Raw genomic sequence first — 25,824 nt, 5'->3', positions numbered from 1 at the left:
ATATAAAAATGCAAAAATAAATCTTAAATAACTTTGCGCAAGTTGGACTTTTATTTAAAACTATGTATTGGCTAAAAAAATACTTAACCTTTGTGTACACGCGTCTTCCTATGTACGCAATAGCCACTGTGTTGAGAGTGACTACGAGGGAAAATACACCATAGCAACAGCGATGGCGGCCATGGCAGAAAAGCGAAAGCTCGCTTTGGTCTCGCGAGTGTTAGTCTCGTGTTGAGCACCTAAGTACGAAATGCGAAAGTTTCGGTAACTTTAGCGATTGTTTTGGAGCATATGATGGGGAAAAATAGATAGAGTAGGTTTTAAAGAAGGTGCGTTGAGTGTTGAGGACGAGAAAGAGAAGCGTGTGCATAAATTTGTCAACTGCTGTATTTTCCCGGAGCGACCATCTACTCGCGAGTTGAAAATAATGAAAACACCCAAGGTAAAGAAAGTAAGAAAGCGAGCTAGCTGAGAGAAGCTAAAAAACGGACAATAAGATAGAGGAGCCTGGACGCCACCGCACCAGGTTAGCATAAAGAATTTAAGAGCAATATACATAAGAGAACGAAAAAGAGAGTATGCATTAGCGTAAAGTATATTGACTAGCAGTGAGAAGCATGGAGCAAGAAAAACAGATTGAGCGAAACAGAGTAAATCAAAAAGGATGAAAGCCAAGCACGCGGCAGTCTTACGAAGAGGAAGAGAGAGAGAGAGGGAGGGTGTGTGTGTGTGATGAGGATAGTCACGCGATAGAGTGTAAGCCCCTTCTGGTTGAGGAGCCTAAGATGTAATGGGCGTGCACTTGTGGTTCGCGTAGTGCGAGGTTAAGCCGCTGCAGCAACGTCCAAGCAACATTAAGTGTATAGAGTATAATGTTAAGTGTACAGGGATACTGTTTATTACGTGTTATGTGATTTAACAAATACGTAATTAAATAAAATATATATGTTGGTGTTCAGTTATGGATTATCTCCGCATAACGGGAGAACTACGCGCAACCTTTAGGGATAGAATTTAGTGGTGTACACGGTACAATAAGAAGACAGATAGGAATAATTGTTAACGCTGTTACTGTACACTCTCAATTTTCAGGTGAAGAAGTAGTGTTACATCTGTCATGTAAACATACTTATCAAAAATATAATTTTTGTTAAAATGTACCACAAACCTGTATAAAAAAAATTAATAAATCATAGAACACATTTTTTGCTCAACTTCTACTCTAAAACTATACTTAATCAAACATTAAAACATAATACTTATCGTCTTTACACTACTGGTTATACATTTTGACAGCACTGCTTACGAAAGAAAGTTTCCATATTGTGCATTAAAAAAATTATTTAATGTTGAATATTTTCTAGCCAATTTCATCGTACGAAACTACGGCTTAACTCAATACAATAATTGCTATACTCAAGTATCTCTATATTTCGATTTCTCATTTGTCATTGCTCTCTACTATAGACTCGCACCATTAGTACTCTAGTGAAAAAGAAATACCTGTTTAAGGTACCCTTTCCAAAACTCAAAGATATTGCAGGAAAAAAATACTTTCATATAGAATTAACTTAGACTGTTCAATATCCGTCTTCAGGAACAGCTAAATTTTTTTTAAAACATTGTTTAAAAAATTCGTTAAGTGTAAAATATTGGTTTTTTTGAAATAGCATACAAAGTATATACCATGCGAAAAATTGGTCCACATCTTAAATGTAGCTCTTTAAAAGATCTACTAAATAAAAAAAAAATTGATTGCAATAGGTCATTTCGTTCGTCCGCAAAGTTATAAAAACTATTTAAACTAGAATATTTTTCATTTGTTAATAACAAATAACCCCTTCAATCAAACACTTTCAAAACGAATGAAAGTTGTGTGCCTTGATTATATTAATCAACGCTCAAAATTTAAAATCGATATAATTATTAGTGATTGTGGGAAGTCATTTGTTTATAACAAAGGTGCTTCCGTAAAATCGCTGACATTTTTTCTTTTTTTTACATGTTACACTAAAGATTTTGATTGAATTCTCTTAAAAAGTTGCTCCATTAACTACAGTTCTTAAATTATTAATTCTCGCAAATTATATTATTTAAAAACGTATTCGAAAAACAAGTACGTTTTAACTTGTAAATAAATGAAATAAATTTCATAATTTCAGTCGTACAACGTTGGAAATAGATGCATATTGTAGGTGGTGTTTTTCTACAAATTTAAAAAACAATAGGAACTCTTACTAACTCAGGAGCTGAGATAATTTTTTTTTTGCTTTGATTGTATCTCTTAGGAAAAAAAAAAATTTTTATTTGAAATTTTTTCAGTGCTTATATTGATTGCTTATCTTCCTAGTAAATAAATTTCATACAAAAGTTATTAGCCGTTATTGCATAACGGCATTAGGAATATTAATGATTTTTCCATTGATAACGGAGGATTCGCAAGTGATGACGTCACTACCACTCTATAGATGCGCGCAGATATCTTTCAGTCCGCTTCAAAAACGAACTAGCCGTAAAAAATTACACTATCTCGGGAACCATAGTTCGTAGAGCATTTTTTTCTTAATTTGGAGTAGCTCGTAAAAATAATGACATTCACCACAGTTTTAACTTTCGAAAAATTAGTGCAAAATATTTATTTAACAATTTATAATTTTCAACTAACGCAGACGTCGTTTTTCTCGCTTTAAACTGATCTAACTTTTAGAATTATAAAAAAAATTACGTTTTTTGATTCATAGAATACCCTTTATTATCATTATAATATGGAGCATAAAAAATTGAGTGTACTGTGACAGAGATGAGTAGAGAGATTGCTAACGCCAATGCTACGGCGTGAGACAACTTTTTTCCACTGATCGGGGCGACCCGCCGCGGCCAGCCGTCGAACCAAGGCGCACATTTTTCGAGAGTGCGAGACTCGTATCGAAGAGCGTGCGCCTACAAGAAGAGAAGTGGATTCGCGTGGAAATGAGCATATAGGCGCACATTTTGGCGACACGTATAGAAGTAATAGAAGGGGTATACCGAATGTGTGCCTACGAGGAGAGGAGTGGAAATGTTGACTATAGCTATATATCTGAGCGCACAGCCAAAGCAAGCGACGACATGAGTTTTTCTCTTTTGACTGCAACCGAGTATATGCTATATATATTTAACTGACTCTTACTCTCTCGCTCTTGCTTGAATGATATCTATCAATCTTACATTCGATTAAATCGTGAAACTAAATGCTCATATAATTATATGCACAGAATTTGATATCAAAACATTTTTTTTTTCCGTACGTTAATACTTAATTTAAAATCTAGTATTATTTTGAAAAAATGATCAGCTTAATTTTTTTAAGGATAACAGTTCAGCTATAACCACTGGTTAATTATTTTTCCTCATCATAATTGTTATGAACTGTAGGACAAGCCCCGGAGGTTATCGATGAACATATGTGACTTTAAGGTCTCCTACCCTCGAAGTTTCGATAGCTAAGGTAGTAAGGGCTTATGCCACTACTATTCTCGTTTTGCTATCTGAGGATCGATTCCAACTGTCGGCAAATTTTTTTTTTCAACGTGATTCATCATTCTAGTTTATTTTCTTTTTATTTATGTTTTATTTATGTTTTATAAATAATATTAACAAACCCTTTTTTCCCTATACATCGAAATACATTTTTTTAATACTAATTATATTAAATAATTTCATAAGCTGATACTTATCGTTAGCATGGCCATTTCGGAATTTCATATAAATTCTTATAAATTATCGAAAATTATGTTCAAGGTTAAACTTTTACTTTTTTGAAATTCATAATGTAAGTGACAAGTGGTTGTAACTACCAGGTAAAAATTTTAAGTAACGTAACAGTTAACTTGATATATAAGATCTGTTTTTCATTACTGTTCAGATTTTTGTAGCATAATTTTCAAAGGTATTAAGTTTTGATACTTACATACGCTAATTAAAAGTTTGGTATAGAACCAACATTATGTAATTGACATTGAAATTACATATTTAATCAACACAATAAGTATAGCTGCTATACCTAAAATTTTTTTACAACAAAAGACGGAAAATAAATGTTTAGGGAGTTTTATGTAAGTTTTCTTGTGCCTCCGAAGATTATGATTATTTTATAGATAGATAAAAAGATCGATCAGAACAGCTTAATCATTTCTTGGAAAAAAAAAATAAAAATTAATGAAAATTATGTATAAGGATTTTTTCTCTCTTACTTTCTTTGGAGTTTTAAATGTAAGAATTATACTCATATCCTAAGAAATTATTTTGTTATTATGAAATTCCGAAATGGCCATGCTAACGATAAGTATCAGCTTATGAAATTATTTAATATAATTAGTATTAAAAAAATGTATTTCGATGTATAGGGAAAAAAGGGTTTGTTAATATTATTTATAAAACATAAATAAAACATAAATAAAAAGAAAATAAACTAGAATGATGAATCACGTTGAAAAAAAAAATTTGCCGACAGTTGGAATCGATCCTCAGATAGCAAAACGAGAATAGTAGTGGCATAAGCCCTTACTACCTTAGCTATCGAAACTTCGAGGGTAGGAGACCTTAAAGTCACATATGTTCATCGATAACCTCCGGGGCTTGTCCTACAGTTCATAACAATTATGATGAGGAAAAATAATTAACCAGTGGTTATAGCTGAACTGTTATCCTTAAAAAAATTAAGCTGATCATTTTTTCAAAATAATACTAGATTTTAAATTAAGTATTAACGTACGGAAAAAAAAAATGTTTTGATATCAAATTCTGTGCATATAATTATATGAGCATTTAGTTTCACGATTTAATCGAATGTAAGATTGATAGATATCATTCAAGCAAGAGCGAGAGAGTAAGAGTCAGTTAAATATATATAGCATATACTCGGTTGCAGTCAAAAGAGAAAAACTCATGTCGTCGCTTGCTTTGGCTGTGCGCTCAGATATATAGCTATAGTCAACATTTCCACTCCTCTCCTCGTAGGCACACATTCGGTATACCCCTTCTATTACTTCTATACGTGTCGCCAAAATGTGCGCCTATATGCTCATTTCCACGCGAATCCACTTCTCTTCTTGTAGGCGCACGCTCTTCGATACGAGTCTCGCACTCTCGAAAAATGTGCGCCTTGGTTCGACGGCTGGCCGCGGCGGGTCGCCCCGATCAGTGGAAAAAAGTTGTCTCACGCCGTAGCATTGGCGTTAGCAATCTCTCTACTCATCTCTGACTGTGAAAATAATTTTTATACAATGTTACGTAGGGCGTACAAAAAATATATATATGTGTGCGCGCGTGTGTGTGTAAAAATTAATTAACTATTGTTTTCTCTCTTACTCGTTATTTATAGCTATTTCCAATTCGTCCTCTGATTCTTCCATTTCAGCTCTACTACTTGCAATGACTATAGACTTTGCAGTGGGTTTGGAAGCAAAAACCAAATGGTTTGATGCCAGTTTATTTAAGCTCTGAACTGATTCCTCGAAGCATTTTGAAAAAAATAACATGCCGCTGCGATTCAAAGTGCAAGTTAAATGTATGCAGCTGTAAAAAACATGAATTGAAATGCACTTCACTGTGTTCTGACTCTCATGAAGAATCACGCACAAACGAGGACATAATTACAGCAGGGATTAAAAATAATTTTATGCATTACGATGAAGCTGTCGATGAAATACTCGCAAGTAGTAGAGCTGAAATGAAAGAATCAGAAAACCACTTGGAAATAGCTGTAGATACTGTGTAAGAGCAAGAAGCAGTTAAATAATTATTTATAAAACAACATTTTTTTACAATTATAAATAAGAGCAATGTGTATATCAATAAAATTTAATATGTATATTTACATATTTTGTACGCCCTACGTAAAATTTTATGAAAATTATTTTCACAGTACACTCAATTTTATGTGCTCCATATTATAATGAAAATAAAGGGTATTTTTTATTATGTGTATATTAAGGGTATATTTTTATTTATTATTTTTAAAATAACTCTAAAAGTTAGATCAATTTAAAGCGAGAAAAATGACATCAGCATTAATTGAAAATTATTAATAGTTAAATAAATACTTTGCACTAATTTTTTGAAGGTTAAAAATGTGGTAAATGTCATTGTTTTTACGAGCTACTCCAGAATTAAGAAAAAAATGCCGCTCTACGACCTATGGTTCCTAAGATAGTACTATTTTTTACGGCTAGTTCGTTTTTGAAGCGGACTGAAAGATATCTGCGCGCATCTATAGAGCGGTAGTTACATCATCACTTGCGAATCCTTCGTTATCAATGGGAAAATCATTACTATTCCTAATGCCGTTATGCAATAACGGCCAGTTACTTTTGTATAAAATTTATTGATGAGAAATATAAGCAATCAATATGTGCACTGTAAAAATTTCAAAAAAAAAATTTTTTTTTCTAAAGAGAAACAATCAATCTAAAAAAAAAAATTATCTCAGCTCCCAAGTTCAATTCAAGACAATTCAATTAAAATTATTAGTGTAATATGTAAAAAAAAAAAAAAATTACAGCGATTTTACGGAAGCACCTTTGTTATAAACAAATGACTTCCCACAATAACTATTAATTATATCGATTTTAAATTTTGAGCGTTGATTAATATAATCAAGGCACACAACTTTCATTCGTTTTGAAAGTGTTTGATTGAAGGGGTTGTTTGTTATTGACAATTGAAAAATATGCTAGTTTAAATAGTTTTTTTAACTTTGCGGACGAACGAAATGACCTATTGCAATATATTTTTTTTTTATTTTGTAGATCTTTTGAAGAGCTACATTTAACATGTGGACCAATTTTTCGCACGGTATATACTTTGTATGCTATTTCAAAAAAAAACAAATCTTACTAATATATAAAGCAAAGTCGCTAAAACCGTTGTAATCGCTAACCGCGAAAACTACTGAACCGATTTTGCTGAAATTTTGCACACTGATTCATGATACTCCCTAGATGGTTTTAGTGAAGTTTTTATCATAAAAAATTTAATAACAATAGCAATAAATGAGCTTAAAGTTTTGCAAAAATACGCCAGTTTTTCACTTTAGTTCAGTAAAATCCGCTAGGTGCCGTCGACATAAAATCGAGGCTACCTGCAACAGAATTAAATAAGTGTGGTTATAATAAGCCGGAGCGTCTCGATATCCATGCAGATGTACTCAGCGGTTCAACGAACTGTACAGGGCATACTGATGAAAGTCTTGCAGCTGGGTATCTCGGTTATGGACGACACTTTTCTGTGAAGGGGAAGGGACCTAGGTGTCCATTCACCCTGAATCTCGACGAGTGCGATCATAAAAAAATTCATTCCAACCGATGACGTCTCTGGCATAATACCAGGAGACATCTAGGCAGAGCACAATCTGCACCAACTCTTCAGAGCTGAGTGGCAGTCCCACCATCCCACCTGGTGCAGTAAGAGAATTTTTGACTACAAATGTAAGCCAGGGAAAAACAGCTCTGAGGGACACGGGCAAGCCACGACGGCTACCTTCTTGGTCGTCGCGTCCCCAATGCGCTTACCCACATGTTCCCGTCTAACGATGAGCGGTTGGTTATCCGGGGAACGACCCGAAGACAAGATATTCTTTGGTCAGCGGCGTACCTCCCTCCATCACAGTCTCCGTACATCGAGACTCCCAGGGAAAGAATCAAGCATCCCGTAGCCAGCTCTTCATCATCAGGAATAATAATAAAGAATAGCCTGGAAGTTTCACCACTCGTGCTTTTTAGGGCCATTATAAGTATTTACGTTCCCTACTTAACCATCAATTTCATCGGTTCTTTTTAGGATTCACCTAAGTGTAAACTACCTTGCCAACAAATACATTTTTACTACCATTTCCGGAAGCGATTCGTCGACTAAAAGACTATATTAACTAAAGACGGGCACTATTAAACAAAGTCAGTCATTCACTGTCAGACGTCACAAGCGGAGTTGTTCGCCGCAAGGCTGGGAACCCCAGTGACCGTCGACCCTATATTACCCTCTCGACTCTAAGCATTCAACCAGGAATCACTGATCCTCTCCAAGGTCTGCGCTGGGCAAACCTATAACAGCTATCAAGGAAAAAAAACTTGAGCCAACGGAACAGCCTCCACTGGACGAGTATCACTAACCAATCTCCCCGTCTAAGATCACCAAAACAACTGAATCTGCAAATAAAAAAGGTGCTTTAGACACCAACGTCTTCGACGTTATACCAGGAGACGTTGGGAAAGAGCACTACAACTAGCCCCAAAGCTTCGGACTTTGTAATTTTTCTCCCGAAGAAAGAGTTAACTTAAGAAGTTCACCGGTCTTTTTTAGGGCCATCGGACGTTGAACTACCTTGCCAACAAATATAGTAGAACTTAACAAAGTTGACAGAAAACAGCTTTTAGTGGTTACAAAAATTTTAAGCATGCCAAAAGTCGCAAGAGGGTGAATTGGAAGAAAAACTTTAAGTGTATCTAATAAATACAATTTTACTTAGGCATCAAGAAACTGACGCAGAAAATTTATCGAGATTAAAACAGCAGCGTCAAAATCTACAACTAAAGAGTTAATTACGTGAGAGATCAGCTTTTCATTGTACCCTCACAGCAATCTCTGAAATCTTTAAAGATCCTACTTCAGATTTTTTAATGAGTAGAATGTGTATTTGTGTTTTTGTGGCAATAAAAATGTAGGGTTTAAGGTCCAGGACTTTGTTGCTCTGGTAATAAAGTTGTGAGAAATGGGAAAAAAAATTTTTTTAATATATATTTTTTGGGGGTTTAAAATCTTAACAGCTTAAAAAAATAGCCCTTTTCGTGAATTACACGGGAGAAACTGTAAATCAACGGCTTCTTATGGCCACCGATTATTTTATGGCATAAAGAACGCACGGTACTTTTTAGCATAATTATTTTTTTGAATTTTTACACCTTATTGTTTGACCAAATAAACTATATGGATTCCCAAAAATTATGTTTTTATAAGAAGATTTTTGTTCTGAGATGTATCAGGAATATGTGTAAAATTTCTTACTGGAAATGTTTCACATTACATGTCAACACACTACAGTGTTTTATTTAGTAAGTCTCGGGCGAAGCCGAGACGGGGGGCTGCTAGTTTTTTCTATCTTTCTGAAGGTTAATTCTATGTGAAAAAACTTTTTTTCCTGCAGTATCTGTGAGTTTTCAGCAAAACTGTAGGTCCTTTACACTTTTCTAAGATTTTACACTTACCCTATACTTCTGTGCTCCCTCTGGAACACCTAGCTCATTCACCTCGTAAAACTTGTATAATAATTACGTCTTACCATACAATTTAACATTGTTTATTCTTATTTTTTAATACTCTTTTACCTTCATCCCCCTTGTGACATATATCATAAAAATTCACGCTTTTATATTTTTAATTTCTTGAAAACTATTTTTCTTATACCATGAAATAGCTATTTTGGATTGTTCTCTCTTTTCTTGCTGTATCACTTTTTATGAACATTCTTATATTGAAGTGCTTCTCGTTAAAATATTAGTAAATTTAAATAAGACGTTGTCATCGTCGTCGTCGTCGTCATCGTTGTCGTTGTGTCGTCGAATCAACGAATTAATGTTACTTTATTTTGAAGGGTAGGTAAGCCTAAAGATAAGAAAACATCAACATAGTTTGATATCTTAGCAGATCCCTAGGAATTACATGAAACAATAAAGATATACAAAGCGATATTAATGAGGTTTCTTTCACAGAAAACCCAAGAAAAATGCCAAGTATTAAGAGCCAGGACTCTTTCCGCATCGTTAAAATAGAGTAAGAATGAATGAAGGGTGCAAGAATAAGCAAAAGATCTGCGCTGCTTTTTTTAAGACACAGTCCTGACTCGTGCATTTCTCTAACAAAAATTGAAAAAGCCCTCGAAAAGCAAAGGATTCCTGTGTACGTAGATAATTCTTTTTAAATTTATTACGAATAAATTATCAGAAATTTCCGTAACATCCATTTACTTTTTTTACAATCAACGAAATCATTGATGCCCGTAGCGTCTGTAACATCGTAACAACAATGGCTCATTTGCCAATATAGTATTAACTAGATTAGTTTTAGTATTAGTATTAAGAGGAGCGCGGGGGGATCCCAGCCTGCGTGGCCGCGATGCTGCATCTGCTCTTTGCCCTGGCCGCGGCCGCGGGGGGGGGGGGGGGGGGGGGCGACGCACAGTGGTCTCAGAAGCTGAAAAAATTCGTGCTTCCCCTGGATTTTGACTCAAAAAAATTGATTTTGGGCTTATTTTGTTCGTAAGAGAATTTTCTATGAGGATCCGATTCCCTCGGATGTGTTACGACTTCGTATTTGTATGTTTTTTAGCTACATATAGAGCAATTTTGATAGTCAAAATACTCTGGACACTTAATAGTTAAAGTTTACTGATTCATACGAAATTTTGTATACAGAGATTTTTGGGGTCGCTGATCACGAATCTAAAGTTAAATTTGCCAAAGTAAAAATAGCGGATCCAAGATGGCTTAAGAAAATTTTGAAATTAACGATTATACATTTGAAAAAATACCATCGTATACTACACGAAATTGTAAAAAAGAAATTTTTCTTGCTGTTTTTGGAATAAAATTGCCATTTTCGAAGAAAAAAATTTTATACATTTTTAAAATTCTTAAAGCTTGATACTATCGCATATTTTGGTCTGAATAGCATAAAAAATGCTCAAAATTCGTGGTTTCCCTGGATTTTAAATCATAAAAATTGATTTTGGGCTTATATTGTTCGTCAGATAATGTCCTGCAAGAATCCGTTTCCCTTGACCCAATCGCAGTAATATATATATATATAGTATATGTTGCTTCAGGTTTCTGTAATACCGAATTTTGTTTTTTTTCAATTATCAGAGGTTAAACACTATAACTTAGTAGGATATATTGACTGTTGATGCTATTTGTTATTTGTAAAATGTACCTATGTCAATTTTATAATTTATATGTATATATATATATATATACACTAGTGGGGCTCACGCCCCCCTGCGCGCACTGCGCGCCAACCCCCCAACTTTCGAATATTGTGCATCAATACAAAGTACAATTAGTAGTTACGTAGATGCTAGATATGTAAGTCCAATGGAAGCAGTTTGGAGACTTCAAGAATATACAATTTATGGTAGAAGTCATACAGTTGTAAATCTAGCTGTTCATCTTGAAAATAAACAAAAACTCATATTTGAAGAAAATAATATCAAAAATGTAATAAAAAATTATCAAACACCCCTTACAGCTTGGTTTGAATTAAATAAAGTAGATGATTTTGCAAAATCGCTAAAATATGTTAACATTGCAGAACATTACATTTTTGACAATAAACTTAAAATTTGGAAAAAAAAGAAAGTTACACTGAAAAATATTGCTATAGGTAGATTAAACATAGTATCTTCAAAAGATCATGAACGCTTTTTTTTAAAACTTATTTAAAATGAATTACATGGAACTCCATCGTTTAAAGACGTTAAAAAACATAATGAAATAACATATAAAAATTTCAGGAATACTGCAATTGCAATGGGTTTAATAGAACATGATTCTGAAATCGAGAATATTTTTAAAGAAGCCATAACAATTATGTTCCCATACCAGTTCAGACAATTTTTTGCTTGGTTTTTGATTTCAGAAAACATTAAAGGAGATAAAATATAGAATGAATATAAAAAATATTTTACGGAAGACTTCGATAATGATAATAATAATTGTGCTCTCCTACAAATTAATCAAATTTTGGTATCGGAAGGTAAATCATGTGAGTCATTTAGTTTACCGACACCAACCATTACCAACTATATAAATAACTGAAATATTAAGGAAATATCTTTCAGTGAAAAAATGTTCGATATAATGTACACAAATTTAAATGAATATCAAAGAAAAATTTTTAAAACTATTTGTGAACAAGATGAAAAAGTATATTTCATAGATGGTCCTGGTGGATCCGGAAAAACCTACTTACATAAAACACTCATTTATTACTTTATTTCTAGAGGTAAGAATATTTTGTCAATGGCTTGGACAGGAATTGCATCTGTATTACTACCAAAAGGTATGACTAGTCATAGAACTTTTCGTTTTCCTCTAGACTTAGATAATATTAAAAGTGTATTTTTAGAATTTGAAACTGAAAAAAAAAATTAAGGGAAGTTAATTTAATAATATGGGAGGAGGCTTCTATGATTCCGAAAAAAGCTCTAGAGATCGTTGATAGAACGTTGAGAGACTTGAATAATACAAAACTTTGCTTTGGTGATAAATTAATAGTATTAGGAGGAGATTTTCGACACATCCTTCCAGTTATAAAAAACGGTAATAAAACTATAATAATAGAAGAAACTATTAAATCATCATTTTTATGGAACTTCTTCAAAATTTTAAGATTACATAATAATATTCGATTTAGTAATAACGAATTTTTAAAATTATTGTTAAGAATTGGAGAAGGGGACATAGAAACATTTAACATTCCTAAATTCTGGATAACAGATGATGTCTGTACCAAAATTTTTGGTAATTACAGCTACTGTTTTGACAATAACGCGATACTCACTTCCCATAATGAATATACTTTTTTTTTAAACAATAAGATTTTAAGTAAATTACATGGGGAAACTTAAACTTATTACAGTATCAATACTGCAATATATAAAGGTGTTGATAAATCAAATGATAATATTTATATAAATTTTCCCGTAGAAATGTTAAACAACATTCGTGAGGCCTTGCCACCTCATGAATTTAAATTAAAAAAAGGTACAATAGTAATTTTAATTCGAAATTTGAGTATATCAGACGGATTATGTAACGGTACACGATTGCGAATTACTAAATTACTGAAGTATAAAGTATTATGCGAAATAGTAACGGGAGAAAAAATTGGTAATAAAGTTTTTATTCCAAGAATTACATTAAATACTGGAAATACTTCATCATTACCTTTTATTTTATATAGAAAACAATTCCCATTAGTTGTAGCATTTGCTATGACTATAAATAAGTCTCAAGGTCAAAGTTTTGATAATGTGGGATTAATATTTATAACATGATTTAATTTTAATTTTTTTATGTATAGGTAAAATTTATTAATTAACAATACATATCATGAATGTATATTGTGTTCATCTATTGTACCAATTTCAGCATTAATTTAAAACAAAATAGAAATGGATGTAAGTCTTCGTGGTTTCATCAGGCTTTATAAGATGTCTCATAAAGTGATGCGAAACTTTCATTGTTTATATTAATGATACTCTAAATTTAACTCAAGTTTATGTACGTAAAAAGAAAAATTGTGTTATAAAGTACTATATAAGTGATGATGATATTATAATTATGCGCACCAATGTATGTGTATATTTTATTTGGTTTCAAAATATTGTTAACTCCATATAAATTGGTTTTTAAACGTACTTAGTTGTATCAATAATGATGTTTTGCGCAACAACCCCCTATGAATCAATTTATGACTTTTAATTTCTTCCTGACGATGAAATAAATCATGGCAATAAGACAGTTTTGTCCAAAGATAGGTAAAGACGGTATGATCACGGTCAGGTTCCAAAAAAGTGGTGTGGGGAGGCGGTGGGGGCCATGAAAAAATTTGTGGGGGTCAGTGGGAGGGCAATAGGGGGTAGGTGGGGGAATGTGGGATGTTTTGAGAAAAAATACTATACAGTATTTCCATGTGATTTGGTAGGAATGTGGTAATAGACTCTAACACATTGACAGGGCTGGCAAAATGCAACGTTACAAAATGCTAACTACAAAAGTCAGCCCACCAAAAACTTTATGCTTACAAAGATACCAAGGGATCCAGTGAATCAAAATACAATTGATTGTATTTAAGTTTAGCTGATTATAGTATTGTGCAGTAATCTGTAACTATTTGATTAAATATTAAAACATACATTGTTATTATCCCATGAAGCTATACGTGGTTGAACCCCCTGGCTTGAATAAAGACTTATACCATACTTCTATACTATTCATATAATATTTTGTGGGGGGTCGGTGAGGGGGCGGTGGGGGGCCATGAAAAAATGTGTGGGGGGTCGGTGGGGGGCTGTGGGGAGTTTTGAGAAAAACTACAATATATCAAAATAAGCAAGAAAATAACGGATTTTTACCTTATTTTGTGGGGGGTTAGTGGGGGGCGGTGGGGGGCAAATGGGGGGCGGTGGGGGATTTTTGGTAAATGCCCCACTGAGTTTACTATGTAATATAGGAAGATATATATATGTATATATATATTTACATTTTTTTACATTATAGTGTTCTACGTTAGGCTCCTTTTAACAAGGGCACTACTATGGGCACTTAGCACTATGGAGAAGGAAGGGAAGAGGAATGGAAGGCCTTCCATTACTGGGAGGGGGATAGGGGGAAATTTGGCAATTATTGCTGCGAGAAGGTCGCCTAAAACCCTCCTCGAGGAGCATTGCGTAATGAAAAAGCACACGTGACAAATCACAGAGGTACTTGCTTGAAAAATCGCACTGGCCGGGAATCGAACCACGGTCTGGCGAACCATGGCGCTGATCCGGAGCTGCGCTCGAGGCCAATTGGGCACACATTATCTGAACAACTATATTTTTATGTGTTCGTAGACATATATGTATTTGTACCAATAGGTTTAGCAAGGTTAAGCCTCATTGTCTTATTTTTTTCAACTTACGATTGAAGAAACATGTAGAATATAAAAATTGGGATATTGTTCTCTTATGCACATCATAATTATTTGAAGGTAAGTTCTTAATCATATATATGTGTGTTTATATATGCATAGTTGTATAAATATATACATGGATATACACACATTTATATATATTTTCCCGGCAGTAGATTTCCTACTTTTTAATGCTATTTACTGTTTACAAAAACAACTATTATTATTTAATTATGGATATGTGTATATATATTTGTATGTATACATAGATACATGTATACGTATGAGTAGGTGTGTCTTGTAATAGCTGAAAAAATTTTAAAACACATCAAAAAGTAACGTTTTTATGGGGTTATAGGGTTTTTGTTGATAGTACTCATGATATTTAATTAATCCACATAGCTGGCCCAAAATTACAAAGTTTCATAAGTTTTTGCTCGTTAACAGTACAATTTTAGGGTTACAAGGCTAAAAGGTCAAGAGGTTATTGTGCTGTTAGGTGGGCAAGATACAAGATTTTGAAGTATAGGGTGTCTGAGTGGAATGGTTCAGAAACAAGGAAAATTTTAATACTTTTGGACGATTCTTGAGGTTATGAAAAATCGTGACAAGTTGGGATTAAATAGAGGTCAGATTCGGATTCAGCGACCCCGGAAATCTCTAGTAGGTGTGGTGTGATCCGATTTAGATCAATATTTTTTTAAAGAAAATTTTAACGTTTGTTAGCCAAATTTTGAGGTTATGAGAAATCTTGCCATAATGGGATGAAACAGAGGTAGGTTTCGGATTTGGCTACCCCGAAAACCTATTACTTTCATATCTAGTCAATTAAAATATACGGATATATTTATTTATAGTCTAACGTTATAAGAAACTTCTAATTTACTTTACTAGCGTGGTGTCAGTTCCAGTGTATGGTTGTTGATGAAAGAAAACATTTTTTTTACTGAACTTAATGTTTAACATTCTTTATTTGTCTACATTTTTTCTACGTGTAATATTTATAAGACAAATAAAAATTTTAAAAAATTGAGTAAAGTAAAAAAAAATGTTTTCTTTCATCAACAACCATACACCGGAACTGACACCACGCTAGTAATTTTAAAAAGTATTTAATGTTTCTTATGTACATGGGAGAGTTATGCATGTGATGAATAATATTCCCAGTAGTAATGCTCAGCCAAAATATGCTTTAACTGAATTAATTAGCGACTATAATTAAATCATGAGTGTTTTAAGTGTAACTGTTAAGGATATTTTGACAGAATTGCATTATAGCAAGGGTTTGTCATGGGAAGAACAAAAAACTTGTATCGTCGACTATTTGATAAAAAAGTGGGGCTTTGTTGACAGTGTTGTTTTGCGACAAGAGCTGGAGAATGAGCTACGCCATAAGTTTTATAACAACTTACAAAAGAGATTGGATAAGTTGCCAAAAAACAAAAAAACTTGTTTGGATGTACTACATAGATACGAGAATTGGGCTAATGGACTATTTACTTTCAATGAAGATAGTCACAGAGAAAAAAGTGCACGTCTACGTAACACGTAAGAATTCAATAAAATTTATAAAGATTTTTAGAGAAATATATGTCGTTAAAATAATACATACAGTCCATTGAAAAACTGATATACACTTTTGATTTTTTAACAACGGAGCTGTCATTTTTTGCTGTACATATTATTAGAGGCCTACATTTACATCTCCGCATCTATCAAGCAGCAAAAATAATTTATAATCGATTATTTCGTGTACATACAAAAATTTTTCGGATCGATTAATATTGCACTGTATATGAATGTATGCATTTACACCGTGTATGAATTCGTTATTGGGGCAGTTGTTTCCTACATCGTTGGAATCCAAAAAGCAACGAAACTTTTAGAAATGCAAATACAATCATCGAAGAACACATGTGCGAAATTTCCGATCGATTTATTACATTAGTTCGTCAATTTTTTACCATCTACTTTTAAATTATTAATAATGGAAAAAATGCTGTTTAATTTAATAATAAATTGTTAACTGTTACATTCTTATTATTTACACAATCGATTTACAGAGACAGTCAAAGAGTTCCCTGCTCAGATCTTTCCCTTGTATTATTTTCGATTTCACCTTTATTTATAATCTATACATGCGCTTGACGTATATATCAGAAATAACTGCCGTCACAGTTATTTTGCTGCAACGGTAAAATATACGTTAATTTGCAAGTAATAATTTCTTGTCCACATATTACGTAATGCTGCAAAAATAAACTTATATGTTGATTTGTTACACTCCTTGCCATGTTTCACCAAGATTTATATATCATATCCATTGTAATTAAGTGCAAATACAATTTTATTGTTTGATTGATCGTACTAACTATAATTTAAATTTAGAGGCTTATTGCAATAATCATTCAGATTGTTCCATGAATACACGGTCAAAAGTAACACTACTAGTATTGTTCCGAAAGTCTTAATTGAAGATGTAAATAAGTTTTTTCATACGCAAAGTGTCTTAGATAACTGACATTGGCTAATGTAAAATAACACTTTTGAGGAGCTGTATAATTATTTCCGATGACTTGAGATTTGAAATATACCAATGTCTGAAAATGTACCCCTCTCACAACATCCCATACTTCTTTTAGTTGCATGTAATTAGATAAAATGGCTGTTTTCATAAAGTAATCACGTTACATATGGACAACCACATTTTACGTGTAAAATGAGAATTACTTGTATCTCTGGCATTGTATAATGTAATAATAAAAAATAATGTATAGATGGTACAGTGGGTCAACCTTGCACTACCTATTCAGAATCATCACAGAGAAGCCGTGAAAGAAAAGTTTTGGCTCTTAATAATAGCGTTGACGATGATGAATGCTTTGCACTTGCAAGGAAAAAATTAAAAAAAGACAATAACTTATATGATGCTAAGATTTTCGATGAAATTGTCTGTCCAGAAACAGCAGATAACATCTATAGATTAATTAGCAAACCTGAAAGCAGAGCAATAGCACCGGAAGAGGCTGTTCTACTGATACTGGATGCAAATTTAACCAAAACAGCGTACTTAAGGGTCAGGCTTTCAGCATTACAAGCTGGACATAATATATATCCATCGTATAAAAAGGTAAACACCCTACTACGAATCATTCTACTTCAAATACACATTACAACTCATAACAGAAAAATAATTTTATTACTTTCGAAAATTTTTATCAGATTTTTCTTGGAATATATACCTTACTTAAAATATGTTAGTAGATTTTACACATAACATTCATACATGGTGAATGTACGTGTAATTTTACGTAAGAAGACACGAGTTTGTCGTAGAAATTTAGCATAAAAAATACACGTATATGCATATATTGTATATGTACATGTATATAAATTGCATATAGTAAATATAAGCTTCTCAATTGAATATTTAGTGTATTTCATACGTGTATTCCATATGTGTTGTTACCGTCAGGGGTATTATTTTAATAAATAATAATAATATATATATAATTGTTATAAGTGGCCTTTGGGGATGGGCGACTTTGAACAAGGGGGATGTAGTTGGAAGAGATCGAAGTCACTCTCAAGTGTCTCAAGCCTTCCCTTTAGGTTAAACAACGATGGTGATACTATGTCCGATGTTGTTAGTGTAGTGGCTCTGTTTAATTCCTTGGAATCCAACTCATCGGAGAGATGTGGCATTTGAGCAGTGATGCGTAGAGGCCTCGATGGGTTGATCGCCAGGTTGACCGGTGGGTGTTTGTTGTTATTTTTTTTTTGAGGGGAAAAAAAAGGGTTTAGACAAGTGTTTTGTATTGGTACAGTGATATTTATTGAATATGTACTTAAAGTAATTGAGTGGCTTAGGAGATATGCAATACACGTATTTGTATATCTCGGATCGATACAATCAGTCGTCGCACAGTCCTTCTTATATACTTTACTTCGCTTTCTTACTTGCGATTTTGGTCGCCACCTGGCGAGCGATAGGTGGTACTATCAAGTACTAGTTGGAAGTCGGTGCTGCGCGCGAAAGTTCAAAATTCAAATTTATGTTAAACGATGGAATTTAAAGAAAATAGTTATTTTAATATATAATAATTATTAAAATAATACCCCTGACGGTAACAGTGTATTTCATATTTACTTACAAATTATTAATGTTAACATGAAGCAAAATTATTAAAACCCATAGAGTTGGTTTTGTAAATTTTTTCCATATATCTTATACATATACCTTATACGTATAATATACACATATACATATAAAATAGATGTAAATACGTATTATTCTTAAGTATATCTTGTCCAAAATAAGTCTGTGAAGTCATACGTTTATTGAACACGTTGAAAGGACCACTTTACGTATAAAACGTACCCATATATTTTCAGTAGAGTTAATTTTTTGCCACGACACTAGACAATTATTGTTCATTAATTTATTTTCCTCAGGTTTTACAAGCCAAAAATGAAGCTTACCCAGAAGACATTAGTATTTCGGAGAGTACATGTGAGGTTACACTGCAGAGTCTACTAGAACACACAGTGCAGAGGCTATGTAAATTTTTATGTATAAAGTCAAATGATAATGAGGAGCTCGTGTTGCATTTGAAGTATGGATTTGATGGTAGTCATTTGAATGGATACAGACAAAAGACTGAAATTGAGAGTGCAGTCACACAATATCTTTTTGTGTACCACTTGTGCCGTTAAAGCACGTGCACAAAACAAAGGGTACTGTTTTATGGCAAAATCCAAAACCATTTTCACTTAGATTTTGTCGGCCTATTATGGTAAGTACGCGAAGGAAACTGTTGAACTGTGTAAAGAAGTCGAACAAAGTATGTTGCAACAAATAAATGAACTCCAAAAAATTTCTAGTAATGGATTTGTAGTCACTATAAATATGCTCCTAACTATAGTTGATGGGAAGGTTTCTAATAATAATAAATAAATACAATGATAAAAGGCCTTTCTGAGAAGCAACAATTTTCTATGAGTGTATATGTTACTTGGAAAATGTATATATATTTATATGTATTTAGATGTGTATATACATTATTAGGGTGATTCAAAATTAAATTTTTTTTATTATCTATTTTCAGGTGTGTAGTGCTTTAAACGACTTATCGAGTCAACGGAGTTTTATTTGTAAAGAAACAATTTCCCATTTTAACGATATTGATAGAATTACAGTAGCAGTAGACGTAAAAGCACTAAATTATGGATTCTCGGTGCTTCATGCGAATATTCGATTGATGGAAGTAGTTCTTCATATTTCATATCGAATAGAACTGCAAGTTTGGGCAGTAAGTAGAGAAATATTGATAAGCAATTACCTACCTTTTATCTTTTGTACAACACTTTAAACTTATTTTAAGCTCATGATTTGTAACATAATGGTTTCATAATGTGTACAAGAGTTTATGATCGTATACCACATATTCCATAACGTAGTACATATCTTTTACTGGAACAAATTGTGTACATAGAAATTTTTCCCAAATTAATTATTGTTTAAAAAATAATAATTTGCTTAAATATTATCTTGATTCAACAATAAATATTTAGATGATATTTCTTTATGATAGGTTAAAAAAGATGATCAAGAAATAATAAAAAAAATAAAAAAAGAGATCCAAGATAATCTTCGAAAAGAGCTTGGTATATTAGTAGATGCTCCAACCCAAGGATCAGGAAATACAAACAACGGTAACACCGCAAGAAAGTTTTTCGGTAATGTAGATGTGGTTGCGAGGATAACGGGTACGGAAATCTCTATTAAGTCACATTACAGTTCGAATTTTAAGGAATTATAAATTTATCAATTTTATGTTTATGCGTTCTATTGCATCAAACATTCTAGATTAGGTAAATAGATATTTAACACAATAAGATTTTTTTTATCCTAATACTTACAATTAAAATTTTCTTGTTTTGTGCATATTCAATTCTAATAAAGACATTTTTTTAGGTTTTAATTTGGATCTACTAAAAAAATTTAAGGTAATTCTAGCAGTTATATCCTCTGGACACGTTGTTGATACGGAAGCTTTTCGTAAATATTGTTTGGAAACAGCCAAGCTTTACATTGCCAAGTACTCTTGATATAAGATGCCTACCTCACTGTATGTCATTTTAATGCACGGACCAGTGTTGCGATATACCCAAGACTTCTCTTGGGTGCTCTTGGCTAGTAGCGCAAGCGCAGAAGAACCATGCTCTCTCTCTCTCACCAGACAGGTAGGAGTAGGGGAGCCCCTTACCTAGTCTTCAACTTAAGCTCCGCCCACTTCTCACAACTTAAATATTACTTTTGACTCTAAGTCCCTATGGCTCTCGATGGTCGAGTGGGCTAGCTGTTTTGCCAACGCATGACTCGTAGTCGGGTAATCTTCGATTCCCGACTATGGCACTTTTTTTTTTCTTTTTTAATATTATTATTATCATTATTATTATTATTATTATTATAATTATTTTATTAATATTATTAACATGAAACATCAGGAATATAATTAAATGTGCAATAAAAATTCTAAAATTAGAAGATACTATTTCCTCACCACCTTGCGGTAAGTATCGGGGCGCGTTTTTTTTTTTGAAAGAAAAAATTAAGAAATAATTTTATTACTAAGAAAGGAGTGATGAGGCTACGACTCAAACGAAAAATACGTTGAAAAAATTTAGTAATTATAAAAAAGATTTATTAACTTATGAGCAATTTTTTTAAGTAAACTAATTATACGAAAAAAATAAGATACGTTAAATAAACTGGACTAAAAAAAAAAATATCAATTATAACTGTAATTTTTTCTTTTAGTGGTATCCCCTATAGGCCTATTCCACTAATGATGATGTCTGAATCGATATCTTAAAAAAGCAATTAATTTAAAAAAAACGAGAACAGAATAATGAAACTTAATTTTAAAATTAAAAAGTTATAACCTACTTCAAAGCAATCATCGATTCAGAAATCTACTTGGATACTGTAAATAAATATCAAATTAATAATTTTATTAAATAAATAAATTACTATATTACTAAGCAGTCTTTTTTAAGTGACTATCAACGTTACTCTTATAAGCATCAACTATTTCGTACGAACAATAATAATACATTATTTAATGAAACTTCACTTTCGTAAACTTCTTTGGATGAAAAAAAAAAACTTAGATTTTTAATTAATACTGTAAAGTGATTTAAATCTAATGACTAATTTAAATTTTTCACAATACACTTATAGTGTAAAACTAAGTAAATAAATAAATTAATGAAATTTTTTACATATGATTTTAATAAAAGTTATTTTTTATCTAAATATGACTTTTTAAATTTAATTTGCAATGAACACAAAACAAAGCAGTAATTACACCATTTCTAACTATTTAATATATAGCTTTAAAAATAAACAAAAAAATATAAAATCTTCCACGTTATCATGAAAACAGCTAATAATTGATTTTGCATGAAATACATAAATTATTGAACACATTTGAAACTAAATTATTTAGAAGTTAATAAAAATTTAAAAACACTGAACTGATTACAAGTTGCCTTGAATTTTGATTTCTGGATCGACTGCTGAATCGCGTTTATACATTTTTGAGTTGAATAATTCAAGATGTTCTTTTGAGATTTTGAAATTGATTGCATTAATACTTCGAATTGGAAAATAAGATCGAATAAAACAAATCGCGTTAAGTAAACTAATTTCCATTTTGTTCCGTTTTTTAGGTTTTGTATCTGTAACAATCGAAAAAATTCTTTCCGCTTCGGCGTTAGAATGTGGAAAAGATAAAATCGCTTCAATAAAAATTTTTAAATTTGGGAACTCTAAGTTTTTATCTTCTAAGCGTGAATCAATAATTTTCTTCCAAAACTCATCTATTTCAACATTGCAAAAAGTTGAATGATTTAAATCAAAACGTGATGGCAGCTGCAAAATTTCTCTCTTTAATAATTTAAAATCAATATCTGGAAACGGAAAGTAAGTCTGAAAGTCGTCAATTAAATTAGGATTCTGACTCCAAAATTCACTATTCAAGGCATTTGTAGGTTCAAGAAAATCAAGTGTTCGAAGCATACCGTCATTTTTAAAATAATTTTTTTGAATTTCGTTGAAAGCAGTCACATAAAAATTCAAGCAATTTTTTCGAACATCCACAGCATCCTGTTCTGGAAAACATTTTAAAATATTGTTACAACTATCACCAACAGTCACATCCTCTATGGGTTTAAAGTCTTCATCTGCGTTTACCTGGTAATTAAAATTTTGTGTTAGTTTTTTTAGTGCTGCATCGGTGAGGAAATTAGAGCCCATTGCTACTAAAACTTTTAAACATTTATTTCTTAATTTATAAATGACTTGTTTTTTAGTTTGAAAAAATGCATTAAATTTATTAAAATCAAGTAAAGTATAGTGTAAAAAATGCAAATATGCTATCACTGAGTTATCACTTAATAAATTATATATATAGTTGGGTGAGCTTTTTTTTTCCTCATCGTTACTTTCAGCATACTTCTCATGAGATTCGAGTAAGAAAAAGGCTTTTAAAACTGATAAATTATCAAGTACCCGGTCAATACAATTATAAAGCGAAAGCCATCTTGTGCTGGCTAATTTTAAAATTTTTCTAGTCGAAGTTTCTTCAAAAATTTGAAATTCTTTTAAATTCTCGCATCTCTTAGAACTATTAGAGAAGTATTTAGCAATCGATTGTAGCAAAGTCTGGCAATACGATGGAATTTTGGCACAACTTTTTTTCGCAACCAAAGCTGAAGTATGGCAAATACAAGGAAGCAAAATTACATCAGGGACTTTATTTTTTAAAAAGGTAAAAAAGGAATTTTTTGAGCCGGTCATTATACTAGCATTGTCGCATGCCAAACTTGCTATATTGCTGAAAGGAATTCCATGTTTAATAAAAAATGTTTCAAACGCTTGAAACAGTTCTTTTGCTCCACACAATTTTGCATCTAATTGAATTAAATGTAATAAATGAGAAACTACTTTACCCGTTTCATGATTGAAATATTGAATCGCAACGCAAAAAATTTTTTTTAATGTAATATCCGTCGATTCATCAACTAAAATTGAAAACCTTTGATTTTTAAGGGTATTAACTAGTTTTTCAAATTCACAAGCGCTTAAAACATTTTTTATCAAACTTGCACATTTGTCCCTTTTCATGCCCATTTGCTCTACAATTTTTGGTTTTTTGCAGAGCTCCTGTATAAAAGGTATCAAGTCATTTACAAGATGAATTGGCAAGTTATGTTCTGCTATAAAGAGGGCTACTTTTAATTCAAACTCTTTAATTTGAGTAATTATATCATTAAAAGGAGAATCATTAGGTGGATTAACTTTTTGTTTTTCAATATTCGCCCTAGTTTGATGTTTTTCTGTTGCAACGTGCTTGACTAAATCTTGCCTGTTATAGCACGTGATGTTAATACTACAAAAAGAACAACGAGCAGGTTTTTCCACATTTAAAACATCATGTAAAAGCCAATCTCGAAACAAAGGATCTACTAACCACGCTAAAACAAAAATGCAACTACTCTTATTTTTTTTTGATGCACCAACATCACCGCTCTTTTTTGATTTTCGCTTGGAATTTTTATTCGCACTGGAAGACATGATTTGAGCTTTAATATCACAATATTCTTTAATAAGTACAATAATAAATGCAAGCGCGAATTAAGTGAACGAAAATTTTACTCAACAGTATACTCAAGATTATACTGGGCCAACAGTTGATTATTACCCACGTATCACGCTCAATAGACAGTAGTAAACACTTACTAAATTAAAAGTACACTAAACTACGTTACTAATGTAATATATCAAAAATAAGCACGTATTACTTAACTTCCTTGTGATATCCGGACCTGCTTCCTCCAAAGGCAGACGCTAAAAGAAAGAAAACATAGTTCTCCACGCTGCAGTAGAGTATCGCATATATGTATACTTGAAAAACAACGCATGTCGCGAAATCAAAACAAACAATCTTCACGAAGGCTTCGAGTGAGCCGCGATTTTTACGCGCAGCTTTTGTTTTTACGCTGCCTGTTGGCGCGCTTCTTTTTCTCATGCCCTGTAGTAGTTGATGATGACTGCTCTGCTTTTGAGGATTCTTAACTCTTGACAGATATATATTGTTGTCGATGAACATATAAATCTTGCCAAGAATTGTAATGCACCAGAGCATAAATTGCCCATGACTGAATCAGAGTTCCTCCAAATTTTATTGAAAAAAAAACTGCTCATTAATTAATAAATCTTTTGATAATAACTGAATTTTTTTAACGTATTTTTCGTTTGAGTCGTAGCCTCATCACTCCTTTCTTAGTAATAAAATTATTTCTCAATTTTTTCTTTCAAAAAAAAAAAACGCGCCCCGATACTTACCGCAAGGTGGTGAGGAAATAGTATCTCCTAATTTTAGAATTTTTATTGCACATTTAATTATATTCCTGATGTTTCATGTTAATAATATTAATAAAATAATTATAATAATAATAATAATGATAATAATAATATTAAAAAAGAAAAAAAAAAGTGCCACAGTCGGGAATCGAAGATTACCCAACTACGAGTCATGCGTTGGCAAAACAGCTAGCCCACTCGACCATCGAGAGCCATAGGGACTTAGAGTCAAAAGTAATATTTAAGTCGTGAGAAGTGGGCGGAGCTTAAGTTGAAGACTAGGTAAGGGGCTCCCCTACTCCTACCTGTCTGGTGAGAGAGAGAGAGCATGGTTCTTCTGCGCTTGCGCTACTAGCCAAGAGCACCCAAGAGAAGTCTTGGGTATATCGCAACACTGGCACGGACATGAAGTAATAGACCAGTTGTTTCTTCCAATAGGAACTTTATCCGAGGAAGCGCAGGAGGCTAACCACAAGAATGTTAAGAGTTTTCGCGAAAAGTTTTCACAGAAACTTCAAAATAAAATTGAATTTAAGACTAACTTTGGATAAGTGCAAGCATTTACATGATAATATTTGTATAATTGAAAGATCACGACAAACACGGATGTATTCAACAGGTTGCTACTTAATTTTGATCCATATCTCTCGTTATCTCGAGATATACAAAAAAAAACATATGTTAAC

General features: G+C 32.4%; 1 protein-coding gene and 1 pseudogene across 1 annotated transcript in view; one reads left to right on the top strand and one right to left on the bottom strand.

Moving 5' to 3' along the window:
* The window catches only part of LOC106642731 (eukaryotic translation initiation factor 4E type 2), a 78,312-nt gene that overhangs the window by 5,631 nt on the left and 46,857 nt on the right, over positions 1 to 25,824 (bottom strand). The window lies entirely within an intron of this gene.
* Positions 173 to 25,689, top strand: LOC149374447 (uncharacterized; annotated as a pseudogene).

The sequence above is a fragment of the Copidosoma floridanum genome, unplaced genomic scaffold (assembly GCF_036245765.1).
Source record: "Copidosoma floridanum isolate Cflo_tuat_1 unplaced genomic scaffold, Cflo_Japanese_pri ptg000020l, whole genome shotgun sequence".
NCBI lineage: Eukaryota > Metazoa > Arthropoda > Insecta > Hymenoptera > Encyrtidae > Copidosoma > Copidosoma floridanum.
This window is presented reverse-complemented; position numbering and strand designations above follow the sequence as displayed.